Consider the following 17,638-nt stretch of genomic DNA (forward strand, 5'->3'; position numbering starts at 1 on the left):
TGATAAGACATCTTGCAAGGCACACAACAAAATGGTCGATTGAATAGAAAATCATGTTTGTACATTAGAAATCGATATTGAATTCCGCAATACAATGCCAGTTTTTTTGCCATTTTACCAAAAGAAGTCCTCATCATGAGTTACACTATCAAACTCATCATGGGTATTTACATAAATGGTCACACATACACAACTCTTAAGATTTTTGTTGAGACCGGAGATCAGAAGGCGGCCTTTTATAACGTGTTTGTGGAAGTGGTGGAGGAAACACTTTGCCTTTGACGCTTGATAATTTTTCCCTCACAGATTCAGCTTTTCAAAGAGTCTACCACCCTCTTCTTCTAGCATCCAGTTTACAAGTAGTGATCAACTCCAAACGATTATCTATTTTCTTCCACTCATAGACAAATGGCAGAACTTCATGATGCATAAAACTCTCCTCCGTCTGGTCCTCTAGAGAAGGCAAGATAGCATAGGAGTCTTCGTCGTTCAAGCAGCACTTGGGATACTTGTCATCTAGCAGGAGGGTATTATCTTTGTTGAATTGTGGAAACTCATTCCAAGAAATACCCAAGACTAGAAAGAGCATTTGTTCCCCTTGCTTGTCAAGCCATGAGCTTCTACTGCATGCCTCCTTCGCAATCCACCCATTCAACCACCTGCGGGCCTGAGGAAAGCACAATTCTAAACTATTTTCCAGGTCTCGGTAAGGGCTTGTGTTCCGAATGTACACTTCAAAAATCTGGATAGCCCCAAGAACAAACCACTCTGCAAAATGGTGCACATAGTGGTTCAGATTGTTATCCTGCTTCACCTTTTGAAAGTGCAGCATGTCCACATTAGGCGGGCTTGGTCCCTCTCTCTTGTGGTGAGTGACAATAAGCCGATCATTAATAGTAATGATCAAGGCAGGCCTATTATCCTCCGAAAGGTGAGGGACACGAAACTGAGTTACTAGGGGTGTCTCCCAATCAAAGTGCCCTACGTCTTCTTGAGCGCACACGAAACTGAGTTACTAGGGGTGTCTCCCAATCAAAGTGCCCTACGTCTTCTTGAGCGCAATGTTGGTGCCCAACATTACCAATCTCTTGTATTTTTACTACTGTGCCCAAAAAACCACATCTAGTAAGTTGTAGTGAAGATTGACACCATGAGAGAAAAAAATTATCTTATATTCAAAATAAGTAAATAGCACAAAAAGCACATGGAACTTAAAGTTTCCGATGTGCGTAGGTTTTGGGGGGTTCTTGATTAGTACTTTTCTTTGGATCTGGATGATGCACTCCTTCCCCTTGCTGTTGCTTGCATTTCTTCCTTAGAGTATCTGCAATTGGGTATAAGCATGTTAACTTGTCATGCTTTTTGGTGTCCCGGACAATGCTAGTAAGAGGTGTTTGTTAGCATCTATTCAAAACAAAAGAGCAAGTGAAGTTTGAAATTTTAATAACCATAAGATATATTATTTGTTCCCTCCCATATGGGGTGTGGACTCTGTTTCTGGTTACGACGACGACGTGGGCTGTGGCCTCTGTTCTCTCTCTCTCTCTCTCTCTCTCTCTCTCTCTCTCTCTCTCTCTCTCTCTCTCTCTCTCTCTCTCTCTCTCTCTCTCTCTCTCTCTCTCTCTCTCTCTCTCACTCTCTCTGCGGCGCAGACTCCCTCTCTGTCTCACTCTCAGACCAGTTTAAAGTTTGCCCTGTTCCTACTCCCTCCTTCCCTCCCTCTCTCTCTCTCTCTCTCTCTCTCTCTCTCTCTCTCTCTCTCTCTCTCTCTCTCTCTCTCTCGCATTGCTTCTTGCCTCGAAGTTGAGTTGTCAAAGCTTAGCAGACTTGCAGATATGGAAAACCAGCAGACAACATTATTGCCACTAGAAATGGAGGCAGAAGGGAGCCATTACAAGAAATGAATCACAACTACCAGCATCCAACTCTTTCTATTATCAGGAAATATGAAACAGAAAGAAAGTGTAAACAGCGGGAGCACCGACAGATGACAACTAAACGAGGACATCATGCCGTCGATGATGAGGAGAAAAGGAAAATCTCCTTCGAGATTGTGAAAGCTTTCAAGAGCAGGACTGAAGGTCTCAACAAAGAAGCAAAGTGCGAAATCTGGAATCTTGTTGCTCAACATCCACTTGTTCGGGCAATCCGTGATCAGTCTTTACAAGAGGAGGCTGCTGTGCAGAGTGCAATTGTCTCCAATGTCCGCAACACACTAGCTATCGTCAAGCATCCAGCTTCTAACGACGAGCTGTTTTTGAAGAATGCATCATTGCAGATGATGATAAATTCAAAGGAAAACATGCCTATTGCCAAATTCTCCAGGGTCCTAAAAGTCGACCGTCGCAGCTTGTTCAAAGCAAAATCATGGCAGGTGAAGTCTGGTGTCAATTCTCAACTGTTTTCATTGGCTGAATGTCACAAGAAACACCGTCATAGCCCTATCACAGATGAAATTAAGGAATGGGTCTACACATTTTGGACAGAGGAGACTCGTGTTTCACCCAACAAGAAGGATGTTTGTCGAAAGAGAGTGGGAAGGAAAAGCTACATAAAACACCTTGTGCACCTCCTCGATGAGTCTCAGGTGATCAATGACATACTTGCGCCATAACTTATGCATTCTAGCATGCTCGTAATCTACCTAGCATACATAGCATGCTAGTTATCACAATATGTTATGTTATGTATGTCGTGCTAGTTAGCATAGTCTCACTCCTAGTATGCTGGGTATGCTGTTTAGCATGATAAGTATGCTGTCTAGCACAATATGTAAGGTACTATAACACCCTTTATGGTAGTTAGCATACCTATTATGCTAACTAGCATGCTCTGTATGTTCTTTGACACAATGAGTATGCTAGCTACCTTTCGTAGTATGCTAACTAGCATAATGGGTAAGCTGGTTTATGGTATATGCTAGTTAGCATTCCTGTATGGTGGGTATGGTGTTCAGCATAAATCTTCTGCTAGTTAGCATGCCTAGTGATCTTGAGGACTACGCTGGTTAGCACAATATATATGCTACTTTAACACCTTTTATGCTAGTGTGCTAGCTATGCTACTGAACATAACAAGTGTGCTGGCTAACAAAATATGTATGCTAGTTAGCATACCTTCTATTCTTCTTAGCACACTTTGTGTGGTTAACCATGACTCATATGTTAAACTACACACTGATTTTTCTTGTTATCACAGCTAGTATGCTAGTTAGCATACTCAGCTGTGCTAACTAGCAATATAGCATGCTAGTAAGCATACTCAACTAGCTAACTAGCATGCTGAGTATGCTAGTTAGCACAGCTAAGAATGCTAAGTAGCATAACGGGTAAGCTGGTTTATGCTAGTATGCTAGTTAGCATACTCAGCTATGCTAACTAGCATACTCAGCATGCTAGTCAGCATAACGGGTAAGCTGATTTATGCTAGTTAGCATTTGTAGTGTGCTGGAGATGCTGTTCAACATAATAAGTGTGCTGGTTAGCACAATATGTATGCTAGTTAGCATACCTTCTATTCTTCTTAGCACACATTCATGTGGTTAACAATGAATCATATGCTAAATTACACACTGATTATGCTTGTAAGCACAGCTAGTATGCTAGTTAGCATATTCAGCTATGCTAACTAGCATACTCAGCATGCTACCTAGCATGTTGATGAGTATACTCAGCATGCTAACTAGAATGCTGATGAGTATGCCTCGTATGCTAAACTACACACTGATTGTGCTTTTTAGCACAGCTAGTATGCTAGTTAGCATACTCAGCATGCTAACTAGCATGCTGATGAGTATGCTAGCTAGTATGCTGATGAGTATGCTAGTTAGCACAGCTAGTATGCTAACTCAGCATGCTAGTTAGCATACTCAGTATGCTGATGAGTATACTCAGCATGCTAACTAGCATGCTGATGAGTATGCCTCGTATGCTACATTACACACTGATTGTGCTTGTTAGCACAGCTAGTATTCTAGTTAGCATACTCAGCTATGCTAGTTAGCATACTCAGGCATGCTAGTTAGCATACTCAGCATGTTAACTAGCATGCTTAGTATACAATGTTATACCCAGTTACATGAATGTTAGGACCACACAATGTGTTGTTTAACACACCAATTTGTATCTATGGTGGATGTATTAAGTAGCAATGCGAATAGTCTTGTTTGGATTATTTCTCCTAGTAAACATACTGATCAAATATGGATATTGCAGGTTGAGCTCTTTCAAAGATTCAAACAAAAACATCCAGATTGCAAGATTGGCATGAGGATGTTTGAGATGTTAAATCTATTCTTTTGCAGGAGGCTGAAGGATAGGTACACATGCTGTTGCGAATACCATGTGCAGATGACCTTTTTGAAAGACGCACTAAACCACATGCGCTCTCGTGCTTTTGGGCTGCATGATACATGTTGCAACTATGTATGCAATATCTGTGCTACATGCAAGAACATTAGCAGCGGCTTCCTGGCTTCACATCACATGTTCAAAGGTGTCACACAGATGTGGGAGTCCGTTCTCTGTCCAAAGCCAGCAGATGCAGTTTTCCATAGAAGGGAATGCCTGATGGGAGACTGTAAGATATGTGGAGTAAAGAAAATTAGAATTAATATGTTGCTTAGAAACAACAAAGCCAGGTAAGAGTATTAATGTGAAAGTATTTGCGTATGTAGAAGCAAAAGACAGGCATGGAAACAGTAAGAAAAGAAAAGATCTTTTGCATAAAGAAATGCAGTGCTGGGAGTTTCTTCGACTGTTGCAGACCAAGTTGAAGCTCTTCATCACTCATAACTATGTGGCACGATGGCAAGGACAACAATTTAAGGATTGTATACTTTGCTTTTCGGATGATGTCATTGTCTCAGTTGTTGACTTTGTTGAAAATTACGCTTTCAAGGAGCAAAATGAGATTCAGCCAATGCATTGGCACTCTAGTCAAGTAACTATTTTTGTACACATAACGTACTACCGCAAGGCAGGGGAGGCAGTCAAAACAATCCACTTCTTCATATCAAATGATAGGGTCCATGACACACTGTTTGTGCAACATTGCTTCATGCTACACCGTGACTGGTTACAACAAGAGGGTGTCACTTGTAAACAACATTGGGTGTGGTCAGATGGTGCGGCTTTGCAATTCAAGGGAGCCAGGCCTTTCTATTTTTTTGCAAGATATGGTGGACTCACAGGGATTGGGATGAGCTGCTTTTTCTTTGGATCAGGGCATGGCAAGGGCGAGCATGATGGTGCAGGAGCATTTGTGAAAAGAACCTTGACCCATGAACAACTAAAACCTAATGGAGATATATTGCAGTGTGCAGCAGATGTGGTTGCTTATTGTCAGGCCAACCTATCGCATGGATCACCTGCATCATATCCTTCAAAAGAAAGGGAATGTGCTCGTGTGTTCTAGGAGGTTAAAGAGGGAGATGTTAACAGGGAAGTTAAGTGGAATTGTTCCACTGTGGAAAAAACTCTCTCTTTGCATGCTATTCATGGTCACAACCCGCAGGATCCAACTTCCCTTGCAACAAGAAAGTTGGCATGCTTCTGTGATGCACGCATGAACGGAAGGTGGAATCGCTGCATCAATAAAGCTCACGTGGAGGCTTGGGATTATCAAATTCTACAGCCATTACTTGAGCAAACAGATGAAGTTTCGACAGAGGAAGTGGTTGGCTATGATGACTTCACATACGAAGGTCATCATGATGTGTTGAGTAGCGCTCTATGTTCTGGAGACACATTTGTTGTAAATCCAGATGCTTTAACCAACGCCAAAGATGTGGATTTCTATCTGGTCAAGTGTGTTGCAGAAAAGGAGAAGGTGGAGAAGGGGTACATTGATGAATGGAGCAATGTAATTGACAGAGTCTCATATGTTGTGCAAGGACTGTATTACAAGCAATTGGATGCATACACCTTCAAGCTAGACCACAAGCAGCCTATCGTCCACCTACTTTCACATGTGGTGCGATGTATCAAAATACCCATGGAGCACATCCCAAGGACAAGGCAGGTGTACACAATCACTCCAGAAAGCTATGAAGCAATCTGTAATAGCATGCCCTTCAGCTTTTAAGTTGTATCCACTGGATTTTCTATATACCACTTTGCTGTAAGGGTATGCAGTTTTATTGTAAAGTTGGTCAGCATGCTAGCTATCAAACTGTTTACATTAATTGCCAGCATGCTAACTATCAAACTATTTACATCTTGTGTCAGCATGCTAACTATCAAATTGTTTACATTAATTGCCAGCATCAAATTATTTACATAGGGTTCAATTTTACAATGACAGTCACTACCCCAAAAACCCTTAAGGCCTCCTCAGAGGGCGCTTGTAGTGACCGGGTTGTCCTCGCTGTTTGTCTTCTTCCTGCTGCCTCTTTTCTTTTCTCTCTGCTTCCTCCTCTGCTTCTAGGTTGGCACTATGCTGCTCACTTTCTCTTCTTTCCCTCTCCAGCTTTTCTTTCTCTCTTTCTGCTTCTAGGTCAGCTTCCCGCCGTTTGCGACAAATTTCTTCCTGTCTTTTAGCCTCTATATCCCTCTTTTGAATGTCAAGCAAACGTTTGACGACTGCATCAGAAAACTCATCTGAGCCTGTCTCAAACACATTATCAGCAACATATGCTTTCCGATCATCCGTTTGCAGCCAAAGAAAAAGCCAGGACTTCAAAGTTTCTATAAGGAACTTTTCCCTCTGCTCAGCACTCTGGTTCTCTAGACTGGGAGTAACAAGCCAAGTTTGTGGTGGGTTCTGAAACACTTTGTAGAAGCTATTATCGATTATAAGTGTGTTTTGAGCGTTGTACCCCAGAGTGTGTTTCCAGAACAAGGATAAGTCTTTCATAAACACAGGTTTTCTCTGGATCTGCCACGATTGCTTTGTACAGTGCGCTTGAGCAAAAAACCCAGTAATCTTTGGCACCTCCTCTTTAAAAATAGTACGGCAAATACTCATGACTTTACTATTGAGGCTTGTGCTCCATACAAACACATTAAAGAACTGCAGGCACTAGTCCAAAAAAAAAGAGGTTGTCCTTGCAACAGAACACCTACTTATCAAGTACATCGTATTTCAGCATTTCATTTGCATATGCCGGGGGCTTTTCACCAAAATGAGGCTCTACCACTGCCACCAAAAGACCGTTCAGGTCCAACACCAGAGCCCTTTTTTCATCACATAAACGCTTAGGCACCCATATTACGTCTGGTAGAGGATACCATTCAGCAAAAATAACCGGCCCACTTGGGTGCACATAATTTAGGTGCTCAATAATACTACGGGTAAGCTGTGAATATCGTTCAAGGCGTTTTTCAATCTCCATTTTCTGTCTCCTTAACTGCCTGGCTTTGTGGACTCGCCATCTCCGTAATTTCTGCCATTGCATGGCCGCAGTTGCATCAGGCATGACGATTAATGCCTGTTTCTCTTCCTCTACAGGGAAACCGCGGTACGAAATGAACAAGTTTAAAAAAGAAAAACCGCAAAAATTACAATGAGCCGTTGCTCAGATTTATATTGCACAAAAATACATTTTCATTGGAAAACAAAATGCATGTCAGTTACAATACGCATTTGGGTTTCAAAATGGTATAGCATATACAGTAAAGGGCACAACCGGGTAGGGAGCAGTAAGTCTTAACACAATTTTTTGCAAGCTCTTGAGCGGGTGGCTTTCTTTTCACCTTTGGAGCTTTCAGACTTGTCCGAACCACAGGCTGTGCTTGCAATGTCTTCGGGTACCTCTTCAAGGCCAACTTTTCTTTTCATCTGAGCTTTACGCAAAAAACCCTCGAGAGGGCTTTTGTCACCACCTTCTTGCTCATCTTCTATGTTGTCATTCTTCAAAGTTTCCCCTGAGCCACTAGCCACTGTTTGCTAAGAAGCTTTTGTTTTGTCAGTTGCAGCAGGCATCACTGGCACACGGGGCACACGAGGAGCCATGACAAAAAAATCATCTTCTTTTTCATCTTCTGAGTTCCTGCTCACATCACCGCCTTCAGTCGTTGTTTTCATGCTTTCATTTGGCATCTGCTAGGAGCCCTCATCCACCCCTTCACTCCTTGCATCTAGCTCAACACCCTTCTCCGTCGAAGGGTTCTCACCTGTATCCAGCTCATCACTCTCCTCAATCGAAAGGTCCTCCATTATAGCCTTTCCCTTGCCCTTCGTGTCATGCATGCTGCCCACATCACGGAGGGACTGCCCCACGCCTGCAACAAAAAACGTGGATTAAGACTCATATAAGCATGTCATGTATGCTAGAAAATGTTTGATATGTTGTGACTATGTGTGCAGCCTGGCATACATTGGAATCCATTATGCTAACAAGCCCAGTATGCTAATTCGAATTTCTGAGTATAGTTTGCATCTGGAGATGGTAGCTTAGTTACTAGATTTGCCATTATGACAAACTTACTCTAGTCTGTACACTGAGCACAAGTATGCTAATTAGCATAAAAGATATGCTAATTAGCATACTGGGTATACTAATGAGCATATTGGGTATGCTAATTAGCATACTGGGTATACTAATGAGCATACTGGGTATGCTAATTAGCATACTGGATATGCTAATAAGCATACTGGGACTGCTGGTAGCTAGCATACAAGGACTGTCTTCAGTATGCTAATAAGCATACTGGGACTGCTAGTAGCTAGCATACAAGGACTGTCTTCAGTATGCTAATTAGCATACCCAGTATGCTATTTAGTATTCCCAGTATGCTAATTAGCATATCCAATATGCTAATAAGCATATCCAGTATGCTAATCAGCATACCCTGTATGCTAATGAGCATTCCCACTATGATAATTAGCATACCCAATATGCTATTTAGCATATCCAGTATGCTAATTATCATATCCAATATGCTAATAAGCATATCCAGTATGCTAATTAGCATACCTAGTACGCTAATCAGCATACCCAATATGCTAATCAGCATATACAGTTTGCTAGTTAGCATTTGGATATGGTAGTTAACTTACTAGATATGCTAATATGCCAAACTTACTCTAATCTGTTCACTGAGCACAGGGTATGCTAATTAGCATATTGGATATGCTAATTAGCATATCCAGTTAGCACACTCAATATTCTCACTGGGTATGGTAATTAGCATACCCAGTATGCTAATTAGCATATCCAATATGCTAATAAGCATATCCTGTATGCTAATCAGCATACCCAGTACGCTAATCAACATACCCAGTATGCTAATCAGCATATACAGTTTACTAGTTAGCATTTGGATATGGTAGTTAACTTACTAGATATGCTAATATGCCAAACTTACTCTAATCCGTTCACTGAGCACAAGGTATGCTAATTAGCATATCCAGTTAGCACACTCAATATTCTCACTGGGTATGCTAATTAGCATACCTAGTATGCTAATCAGCATATTGGGCATGCTAATCATCATACCCAGTATGCTAATCAGCATACCCAGTATGCTAATTAGCATACAAGATATGCTAATTAGCATATCCAGTTAACACACTAAATATTCTAATTAACACACTAGGTATGCTAATTAGCACACCCTGTACAATCTTACCAGATGTTGGTGTGATTGGATGTCTTTGCCCTGTGGGTTTCCAACACCAATCTTGTGGTATCCTTTGCTAGCAGGTCACAGCTCTACATTTTGTCGATAAGGAGCATGCAGCTGCAAAGCAGAGAAAGTGGTAGCTATGCCCACATGGCATCTTGACCGTGGCGGAGATTCCCTTTACTTCAAGTGGAAAACTGCAGCCACTACACGGGTTGATCATCGTCCCATCGCATACCCCTTCTATACTTTTGATAAAAGTGCCCATAGCCATATTACACAGGGCAGTGGGAATGGAGGAGCCTTGTAGCATCTTTCTCATGTGCATTAGGAGCTGCAATTGACCTTCACATGCATTCACTTTTGCTTCCATAACCTCCACATTAATCTGCACACCAAAAAAAGGAGGAGCATGGTAAGTACATAGGTTTTTTGTGCACATATTCCAATCATACGGTAGAAGCATAAAAGTCACGCACTTACACGCTGACAAGTTGAGTCAGCAGCAAGAGTTTCCTCATTGTCAGGAAATGCCAAACCTTCCAATGTCTCTTTAAATGTCTCTATTTTTACTTTACACTCTATTTCCCTCTTTGCATCCACGTTGTCGCTCTGTAGTAACCTCTGTAATTCATTTTCAGCGTCGTGAAGCTTTTGTCTCATAGCAAGCACAATTGGGGTGACCCTAGCATTGCTTGCTTGGACAACCCTCACAGCTTCAAAGTCTATTTTTGCACTTCAAAGATTTTCTTTAGCATCTTGCAGTTGTTTACTGAGAATTTCAGAGGCAGCCTTTATGTGCTGCAAATTCTCAACGCCAAAAAATGATAGGCTTTCAGCCTTCTGGTGAGTGTTGTGGCGAGAGATGGGTGTCTCCTTGGTATCCTCCTTCATTTCAGCTTGCACCTCCTCAATGTTTAGACATACATTGCGCATCCTCCACTTTTCGACATGGGCCTCGTAGTACCCTTTCTCTCGGAGGTCTTGCAAATGCTGGACAGCGAATTCAGCCCAATTGAATTGCATGGCTGAGCTACTTGCAATTGCCGTCGGACTGAATTCTTTTACAAACCCCTTGGCGAATGCAGAGTTGATCTCCATGTTTGTTGGGGGCTTCTGGTACACCTTGTAATGCAGCTGCATCACCTGGTCGAACATATCAGTACGCAAACAACTGCATTTAATGCGATAGTGACTACGATTCTTTGACTCTCTGAAAACACTGAACCACTCCACATCATTGATCTGATCCCACCTCACTAGTTTGGGGTTGGCACCAGCCAGGGAGATGCCATGAACATCAAACTCTTCTATTGTAATACAGAACTTGCTCTGTACTGGGACTGTAAACTTTGGAGCTTTCCATCGGCCTGCACACCCCCAATGTCACAAGATTAGCAGTAGGAAAGTGCAGTATTGAGCACTTCCTTCCAATTTCAAGGTTCAAATCAAACACTGGTTTGTGCTTCTTGAGCCAGACTTCGACTTGAGCGATTGTCTTTCAAGTGACTATTCACAAGATTTCCTACTGCTAAAGCCGACGTCAAGGGACAACTCTCCAGCCAAGACAGCACCAGCTACTATCCTCGCAAATCATAATGAGGTAGAGAGAGAGAGAGAGAGTACTTGAGTCATCCTTCCCCTTTGTATGCAAGGTCTTTGCCATTGGGGATGCTGGGGAATCAGAGAGCTTCACCCTTTTTCGGGGCGGAGAAGAAGGAGCAGAAAGTTCAGGGGTCGACTTTGTTTTTGGTTCTCTCTTACCTCTGGCCCCTGCGCCCCTCTTACCTCTGGCCCCTGCGCCCCTCTTACCTGTGGCCCTTGTGTCCCTCTTCTCTGCATGCATGTTGACTGCCCCACTCCGCTTCTCTCCACGCATTTTGACTGCCCCACTCCCCTCAAAGTAACACTGCGTAAATGGTCAGGAAAGTGGATTCAGGGTGGTCTCCCTATTTTGAAATATTCGATGGATTCCCACACGTTTGAAAAGTTACACTCTCATTATTCTTACAAGATATGCTTGTTTCCACATGATAACTAGCACAAAAAGCATGACAAGTTAACATGCTTATACCCAATTACTAGTAATGTCTCCACATCCTTTGTGTCCTCCACTTTATCCTCTGCAATCACAATGAGGTTTAGGGGAAAAAAACCTAAATCTGCTCGAACAAAAATGAAACACTACATATATGCACTTCATTACCTTCCTGGTTGTCGGTTGAGACCTTGCTAGAGTCATGTCCAATGGTTTCCTTGCCATGGTTTTCAATCACAAAGGGTTCAACCTCAGGATCCTCCACTCTCATTATTCTTACAAGATATGCTTGTTGCCACATGATAACTAGCACAAAAAGCATGACAAGTTAACATGCTTATACCCAATTACTAGTAATGTCTCCACATCCTTTGCGTCCTCCACTTTATCCTCTGCAATCACAATAAGGTTTAAGGGAAAAAAACCTAAATCTGCTCGAACAAAAATGAAACACTACATATATGCACTTCATTACCTTCCTAGTTGTCGGTTGAGACCTTGCTAGAGTCATGTCCAATGGTTTCCTTGCCATGGTTTTCAATCACAAAGGGTTCAACCTCAGGATCCTCCACTCTATCCCCACTTTTTACAACAGCTTTTCCACGTTGAAAACCCTCAGATAGCTCTATGTTGTTCTCGTCAAGTTCAGACAGTTCTATATTGTTCTCGTCAAGCTCAAGCAGACAATAAGTTTTGGCAGCATTGGTTTTTGTGAAGAAAAAAATCATGTTAAGGGACTTATCTCATGACAAGTGGATTGAAGCTGAGTATAGTGAACTTACCCTCCGGCTCTGTGTACTTAATTCCGAGTGCCAAGAACTTGGCAATTTTTGGAATATTTTTAGTGCACAATGGATGAGTGCACTTTGCCATCGTGCCGCATAGAATTGCAAAGAAAAATGGGTGATATTTGTGTTGACACTCCAACGAGAAGAATCCTGCCATGTGAATAGTTGAGAGGGGTTCCCACATGCAACACAGTCACCCCCAATACACACAAACGGTTTCAAAACAGAAGCTTTGGTCAGTGGTGAAGGGACAATGATGCCTCTACCCTTTTCCTGGATATATTTGATGGTTGTATCCATAAATGCTCTTTGAGATGTCAAGGCTTCTAATTCAAACTCCAAAGACATATTCCTTTCTTGCCAACCATAGCATAAACAATAGCGGAGAGTAAGATCATTTCATGCTTGAATGGACTTAAGTGCACAAGCTTGAATGCTTCTATTCAACTTCTTCTAAAGAACTCAAAGCAAATGAAAAAATGCTTGAAAAATCTTATCAATACGCTTTCTAGTCATTTCTTAGTGCTTTCTAACAACTTGTTTAGCACTTTTTACCACTTTCTAAGCACCTAGCTACCACTTTCAAAGCACCTGGTTACCACTTCTTGGTACCAAAAAGCATTTTAAATCACTTCCTCGCCACTTATTGATCAATAGTAGTCACTTCAAAGCACTTTTGTTAGAGCACTTTCAAAGAACTTGGTTACCACTTTCATAGTAAAAAATCATTTCAAATCACTTTCTGAGCACCTATTGATCAACAGTAAGCACTCCAAATCACTTTCTTACCACTTTTACTCCTTGTGAGCAGTTAAAGTGCTTTAGATTGCAGATTGGTTACTTGGAAGCACTTTGAAGTACTTTCTAAGGACTATTTAGTATTGTGGAGCACTTTCTAACCACCTGGCTACCACTTTCTTTGCACCATAAAGAAAAACTTACCACTTGGTCAAAACTTCATAACCACCTAGAAAGCAGTATAGAGCTATATCAAAGAACTTCAAAGTACTTTGAAGGAAACTTTCACCACTTTGAAACACTTTCTTACCACCTATCAAGCATGTTCAAGCATATTGTAGGCACCATTGAGCACTTCAAAGAACTTTTAGATGCTTTTAAGGCATTTATTAGCACTTTCTAGGCACTTGTGAGCACTATGAAGCCTTTTCTAACCACTTGGTCATCAATTCCTACTTCAAGTAAGCAGTTTAGACCTATCTCAAAGCACTTCATAACATGAAGCATATCTAGTCTTAACTCCAACCACTTGGTCAACACATTCTCCTTATCTATTGAGCAATTTGAATTTATCACAAAGCACTTCTAGGATTTTTTAGCAGCAAGCTCACCTGCAAGGAGTCCAAATCTTCTTTAAGCCGCCGTGAATCAGTATTGACACCTGCCTTGGATAGCATCTTGATGATAGCTGTGACCTCTACCTCTTTGCAGTCTACCTCTCGTGAATTAGAATCAGTGAGGTCTTGAGCACCTCCAACTCCTTGTTTAGTTGGTCCAATTCCCTGTAGAAGTCATTGAAAGTAGAAAAATTACCTTCATTTCTAAGCCACACGTCCCTCTTTTCCTACAGCTGCACTTTCACCTTGCCCAACAGCCTTTTTTGCTCATTCTCCTGGCCACTAAGTCCCTCCACCATGCTAAGCACCAATTGAATATACATTGGTGTCTCTACTGCTTGAAATGGATGCAGCTTGCTAGCCGACATTGTCAATATTTTTGACAAGGCACCGTCATAGATACATGCTTCTATCTGAATGACACCTGTCAAGCCATAATCGGTGTGAAACTTGTTGATCTTCCGCTCCAAACCATCTTTTTGCATCTTGCAGTTTTCAAGGACAATGCCACCAAACCTTGCCCATGCAATCCAATGTCAAGTCGGATCACTCGCTACTGTTGGACACCTCCCATACATGGAACCTTGTGCAAATTTTGCTAGCATCTCACCATTGGATGGGGTTGCTTGATATACCTTCTGGTACAACAGCCGGCACTCGTCAACGAACGCATCCCTCACATGGTTGAGAAATAGCTTTGTGCTTTTCTTGTGCAGACACTTGAAGACACTCAGCCACTCCTCGTCATCAGGGAAATCTTTATCTGTGAGCTCTTTAGGCAGCTTCCCCTCTAGGCTAAGCCCGTACTCCTCATGCAGTTCCTCGGCCGAGAAGCAAAATCTTGATAACCGCGGGTACTCCATTGCTGCAAGCACCAAAAAACAAAGCTTGTTGAAATCCCAGCTCTGTAAACATTGAAGCAATGGAAAAAAACAATGCAAAACGTACACATGCATACCTTTTGATGACTTTGTTGATAGCTTCGAGTTGGATGCAATGCATTCTAGAGTGTCAAGAAGAGCCTTTACCTCCACTTTTGATGGACGGCTTCACATCGTGAGCTCATTCATTGGAGGGGTTTAATCTTGAAGTTTAGGTTCATAAATTGTGCCCTTCCCGGTCTTGTGCCTTGGCAAACCACATGCAAGTGATTTCATCTTGTAGCCTACAACTTGATTGTATAGTAAAGAGGATGAGCTTATGAGCACACAGAGAAAGACTAATGCCTACAGCTCCAAGTGCTACAATATGATGCACGCAAAGCTTGACTTCGGTAAAGCAGACAAGCAAAACGGGACATGCAAACTATTTATGAGCACGACTAGCAACTTTTGTTTGCGAAAAGGATGCATGTCTTATGAGCACAAGGAGAAAGAATAATGCATGCATACCTATAGCTCCAAGTGCTACAGTATTCATGATGCATGTAAAGCTTCACTTCAAAAGCAACAAAAAAACGGCACATGCAGACATGGAAACTTCAACAGTTCAAAATTGCAGTAGGTTAACCTTCTCAATCTGCCAGAGTAGAGGCGAGAGTGATGAGATATCTACAAACCTCAGCAATAGGGTTTACCTTCTCAATCCGGCAGAACAGAGACGAGAGTAAATGAGACAAGAGTTTGTGTCGAAGCTCATGGAGATCACCTAGCACGTGGGAAAAAGTTGACGTCGACATCGTCCATTGACAAGTCACATCACGTATACCTTGAAATGATGACTGAGACACCCCTCCCTACAATCAATGGCCCCTTCCAAGTACTAAGGCCATTAACATTTTAAAATTCCCCTTTTCCTTTTTGAATTTATCACAAATTCCTTTCCAAAGTAGTCTCTTGGTGGTACCCCAAAAAATGAAATAGTGGTACCACCAATACATGCTTAGACCCGATGTAACAAGTACCAACTTGTATATGTCAAAGCATGTGGCTACAATTTGAACGCACCATTTGTTACAAGAACCTTTCTACATAAGAAAATTGCAATAGTGGTCATGTGCAATACCCATGGTGGCATGTTTGTAATAGATGAGCCTCTTGCTTCATGTTTTATGACTATCACCACTCTTTGTCCCATTACTATTTCACTTTTTAAGAGCTAAAAATAAACTTGATATCAATCTCACTGTGGGAACTGAGTTTGAGTAAAGGAAAGAAACAACCTTGTAGGTTGGGTTCCACACTTTAGGATAAATCAACCGATCAACTCGTAGTTACCTAAACTAACGTTGGCATTCATTGCCCAGGCCATGCAGACTATCTATGTAGTTGTTTATTGACCTAGATTAACTAGAAATCCAACTCTAAATGGTGCATACAGAATAGCCATTCACACATTTCTAAATGGCGAGAGCCTTGAAATTAATTCATGGAGTTTCTAGTATCAAGCAAGCTCAAAGAATAAGCAAGGACGTAGCAATGTTACGACCCTTATTTCAAAAGATGCCAATTATCAAGTGAAACAAATAAAAAAGTTTAGAAGACTTGCAAATCACCAATTTTGGGGCCTTTTTGACGTCTTCGTGATAAAATGACTTTAACAATGATACTTTAGGCTCTTGTCTCTTGTAGAGGTACTTTAGTATATATAATTTATTTACATATTTATTTATATAATATGTGGTAATTAAGCAACATAAATTTATATCATATTTAATGAATATTACGGCTTGCGTTTACTTTTACTATTACAAGCCCTCCACCTAAACTAGGTATTCATTTTTATGTTTTTTTTTTTAAAGATCCTTAGTTTCCTTGCTTAATGACTCATTATTTGTCTCGATCGTTGAATGCAAGAAACTCCTTGCTAGTCTACCACATTTTCTTCATGAACTCATAGTCTTGAATTTTGTTTTTATGAAATCAGCAGCCATCATCTCTGAAACCAAAAGAGAGTCCAAGTTTAATAGAAAAAACTGACACTAGATTTTAAAATTGAAAACCGCTTCAAATTGAACATCCTGCATGTGAGATGCTCAGTGAAAGGCTTCCAAAAATAGAGTTGAGGATTCAGACCATGAGTTAAAAGAATAAGAAGGCAAGCACTTGCCTAAAAGAGAATACCAAGGGTACTTAAGAAAAGAATTCACTAGCTCCTTTGACTTTAGCAAAACCGTGAGTTTGCAACCGATAGAGCAAAAGAATGGAAGGACTATCTTGCCAAGCCTCGGTGAAGAGCTAAGTAAACTAAGCACTAGAAATAAAGAAGAAAGGGATTTTTTTTTTTTGCAAAACTCATAAAATTGAACATAAAATTACAAAACAACCTCAAGCTCAACCCGAGCCTTGAGCTGTTGAAGATTACCAACTGGATGTCTACTGCCTCTCACTGAGGCTAATCATAACACCATCCATTACCACATAAATCATCGGGTACATGAAAAACTAGGACTGAGTGTTAAGGTAACATTATATAGTAAATTTTCCAGCTCCACATGGTATTCTGGAAAAGAACACAAACAATCTAGCCGGGGATGAATAAGGAACTTCAAAAGCATAGCATGAGGTCCTTTAGTGTATGCATGTTATACCTAGCACTTTGCCCTTAGGAAATGGAAATAGCAACATTATAGCTAGGTTACCTAAACAAGTGAATCTCTTGGACTTTTAACCATAATAACAGAATGCAATCATTGTTATTTATTCATATGGGAAAATGCTTATCTTTAATTGTCCTCTTGGGTTTTCTTTTCCCCACACTTTTCTTGCATCTTGGCATTGGCCCACTCGGGCTTTGCCCTTGAAAACCTTTTTTACACTTACTAAGATGGTGCTTTACAACTTATCATTATGTGGGCTAGCTTTGTCCAACCATTCAAACAATGAACCTAATGTCGTAAAAAGGGGGGCATATTGCTGTGAGTAACCTAAGGATGCAAAACAAAAGGTGCTA

The 17,638-nt window shown here is 41.2% G+C and overlaps 1 pseudogene; it reads right to left on the reverse strand.

The window, feature by feature from the left end:
• Positions 1 to 325: 325 nt before the first annotated feature.
• LOC147464533 (uncharacterized) lies at positions 326 to 12,332 on the reverse strand (annotated as a pseudogene).
• Positions 12,333 to 17,638: the final 5,306 nt, after the last annotated feature.

Source organism: Adiantum capillus-veneris, chromosome 1 (assembly GCF_014529385.1).
Source record: "Adiantum capillus-veneris isolate H3 chromosome 1, ASM1452938v2, whole genome shotgun sequence".
In the NCBI taxonomy this organism is placed as follows: Eukaryota; Viridiplantae; Streptophyta; class Polypodiopsida; order Polypodiales; family Pteridaceae; genus Adiantum; species Adiantum capillus-veneris.